This window comes from Dunckerocampus dactyliophorus, unplaced genomic scaffold (assembly GCF_027744805.1).
Source record: "Dunckerocampus dactyliophorus isolate RoL2022-P2 unplaced genomic scaffold, RoL_Ddac_1.1 HiC_scaffold_60, whole genome shotgun sequence".
Taxonomy (NCBI): Eukaryota; Metazoa; Chordata; class Actinopteri; order Syngnathiformes; family Syngnathidae; genus Dunckerocampus; species Dunckerocampus dactyliophorus.
Window position 1 is genome coordinate 15,001 of NW_026559896.1, and position 3,548 is coordinate 18,548.

Below are 3,548 nucleotides of genomic sequence, written 5' to 3' on the forward strand. Positions count from 1 at the left end.
GGTGTTTTGGTCAACCAGGAAAAATGGCATTTACGGGAGAGGGTAAAGTATACCCCCCCCCCCCCTCTCGGCTGATTTACCCTCTCCCGTAAACGCGTTTTTTCCTGGTCGACCAAAACACTCATTGACTCCCATTCATTTGACACTTTGTCATTTTTTCAGCACTTTTTTCGCGCATTGGGTACTCCGCCCATTGACTCCCATTCATTTGACACTTTGTCGTTTTTCCAGACCTTTTTTCACGCATTGGGTACTCCGCCCATTCACTCCCATTCATTTGACACTTTGTCGTTTTTTCAGCACTTTTTTCGCGCATTGGGTACTCCGCCCCATTCACTCCCATTCATTTCACACTTAGAAAAATCATCCGAGCGGCTCTCCACGCATTTTATAGCCGCTTTGGGGCTCCAGCCGCCTCGGCCTTCATTTCTGACTAGGCTCGTGTGGACTTTGTCGTTTTTTCAGCACTTTTTTCGCGCATTGGGTACTCCGCCCCATTCACTCCCATTCATTTGACACTTTGAAAAATCATCCGAGCGGCTCTCCACGCGTTTTATAGCCGCTTTGGGGCTCCAGCCGCCTCGGACTGCATTTCTGACTAGGCTCGTGTGGACTTTGTCGTTTTTTCAGCACTTTTTTTACACATTGGGTACTCTGCCCCATTCACTCCCATTCATTTGACACTTTGAAAAATCATCCGAGCGGCTCTCCACGCGTTTTATAGCCGCTTTGGGGCTCCAGCCGCCTCGGACTGCATTTCTGACTAGGCTCGTGTGGACTTTGTCGTTTTTTCAGCACTTTTTTTACACATTGGGTACTCTGCCCCATTCACTCCCATTCATTTGACACTTTGAAAAATCATCCGAGCGGCTCTCCACGCGTTTTATAGCCGCTTTCAGACTCCTGCCGCCTCGCCTGCACTTCCGCCTCGGTCCGTTAGGATTTAGGCCTTTTTTCAGCACTTTTTCTCCGTTCCTCCGGGGCGACAGCGGCTCTCCACGCATTTTATAGCCGTTTTCAGACTCCTGCCGCCTCGCCTGCACTTCCGCCTCGGTCCGTTAGGATTTAGGCCTTTTTTCAGCACTTTTTCTCCGTTCCTCCGGGGCGACAGCGGCTCTCCACGCATTTTATAGCCGTTTTCAGACTCCTGCCGCCTCGCCTGCACTTCCGCCTCGGTCCGTTAGGATTTAGGCCTTTTTTCAGCACTTTTTCTCCGTTTCTCCGGGGCGACAGCGGCTCTCCACGCATTTTATAGCCGTTTTCAGACTCCTGCCGCCTCGCCTGCACTTCCGCCTAGGTCCGTTAGGATTTAGGCCTTTTTTCAGCACTTTTTCTCCGTTTCTCCGGGGCGACAGCGGCTCTCCACGCTTTTTATAGCGGTTTTCAGACTCCTGCCGCCTCGCCTGCACTTCCGCCTAGGTCCGTTAGGATTTAGGCCTTTTTTCAGCACTTTTTCTCCGTTCCTCCGGGGCGACAGCGGCTCTCCACGCTTTTTATAGCCGCTTTGGGGCTTTAGCCGCCTCGGCCTGCATTTCTGACTAGGCTCGTGTGGACTTTTTCAGCACTTTTTTTGTGCATTGGGTACTCTCGCCCATTGACTCCCATTCATTTGACACTTTGTCATATTTTCAGCACTTTTTTGGCGCATTGGGTACTCTCGCCCATTGACTCCCATTCATTTGACACTTTGTCATATTTTCAGCACTTTTTTGGCGCATTGGGTACTCTCGCCCATTGACTTCAATGCATTTACTGCAACTCCTGCCTGTGTCCGCCAGAGGGCGTCTGGCTTAACAGCGGCTCTCCACGCTATTTCTATCCGCTTTGAGGCTCCAGGCAGCTCGGCCTGGGTTTCTGAATTTCTCCCTTGACACTTTGTTACTTTTTCACCTTTTTTCTCATTTCATCCAGGGACACAGCGGCTCTCCACAGACTTTGCAGCCGCCCCTGGGCTCCAGGCAGCTCGGCCTGAGTTTCTGAATTTCTCCCTTGACACTTTGCCATTTTTTCACCCTTTTTCTCATTTCATCCAGGGACACAGCGGCTCTCCACAGACTTTCCCGCGGCCCCTGGGCTCCAGGACCCTAGGCATGGGTTTCTGAATTTCTCCCTTGACACTTTGCCATTTTTTCACCCTTTTTCTCATTTCATCCAGGGACACAGCGGCACTCCACAGACTTTACAGCCGCCCCTGGGCTCCAGGACCCTAGGCATGGGTTTCTGCCTAGCTCCCTTGACACTTTGCCATTTTTTCACCCTTTTTCTCAATTCATCCAGGGACACAGCGGCTCTCCACACACTTTAGAACCGCCCCTGGGCTCCAGGCAGCTCGGCCTGAGTTTCTGAATTTCTCCCTTGACACTTTGCCATTTTTTCACCCTTTTTCTCAATTCATCCAGGGACACAGCGGCTCTCCACACACTTTAGAACCGCCCCTGGGCTCCAGGCAGCTCGGCCTGAGTTTCTGAATTTCTCCCTTGACACTTTGCCATTTTTTCACCCTTTTTCTCATTTCATCCAGGGACACAGCGGCACTCCACAGACTTTACAGCCGCCCCTGGGCTCCAGGCAGCTCGGCATGGGTTTCTGCCTAGCTCCCTTGACACTTTGCCATTTTTCCACCCTTTTTCTCATTTCATCCAGGGACACAGCGGCTCTCCACAGACTTTGCAGCCGCCCCTGGGCTCCAGGACCCTAGGCATGGGTTTCTGCCTAGCTCCCTTGACACTTTGCCATTTTTTCACCCTTTTTCTCAATTCATCCAGGGACACAGCGGCTCTCCACAGACTTTACAGCCGCCCCTGGGCTCCAGGACCCTAGGCATGGGTTTCTGAATTTTTCCCTTGACACTTTGCCATTTTTTCACCCTTTTTCTCATTTCATCCAGGGACACAGCGGCTCTCCACAGACTTTACAGCCGCCCCTGGGCTCCAGGCAGCTCGGCCTGAGTTTCTGAATTTCTCCCTTGACACTTTGCCATTTTTTCACCCTTTTTCTCAATTCATCCAGGGACACAGCGGCTCTCACAGACTTTAGAACCGCCCCTGGGCTCCAGGACCCTAGGCATGGGTTTCTGCCTAGCTCCCTTGACACTTTGCCATTTTTTCACCTTTTTTCTCATTTCATCCAGGGACACAGCGGCACTCCACAGACTTTACAGCCGCCCCTGGGCTCCAGGCAGCTCGGCCTGGGTTTCTGAATTTCTCCCTTGACACTTTGCCATTTTTTCACCTTTTTTCTCATTTCATCCAGGGACACAGCGGCTCTCCACAGACTTTGCAGCCGCCCCTGGGCTCCAGGACCCTAGGCATGGGTTTCTGCCTAGCTCCCTTGACACTTTGCCATTTTTTCACCCTTTTTCTCAATTCATCCAGGGACACAGCGGCTCTCCACACACTTTAGAACCGCCCCTGGGCTCCAGGCAGCTCGGCCTGAGTTTCTGAATTTCTCCCTTGACACTTTGCCATTTTTTCACCCTTTTTCTCAATTCATCCAGGGACACAGCGGCTCTCCACAGACTTTCCCGCGGCCCCTGGGCTCCAGGACCC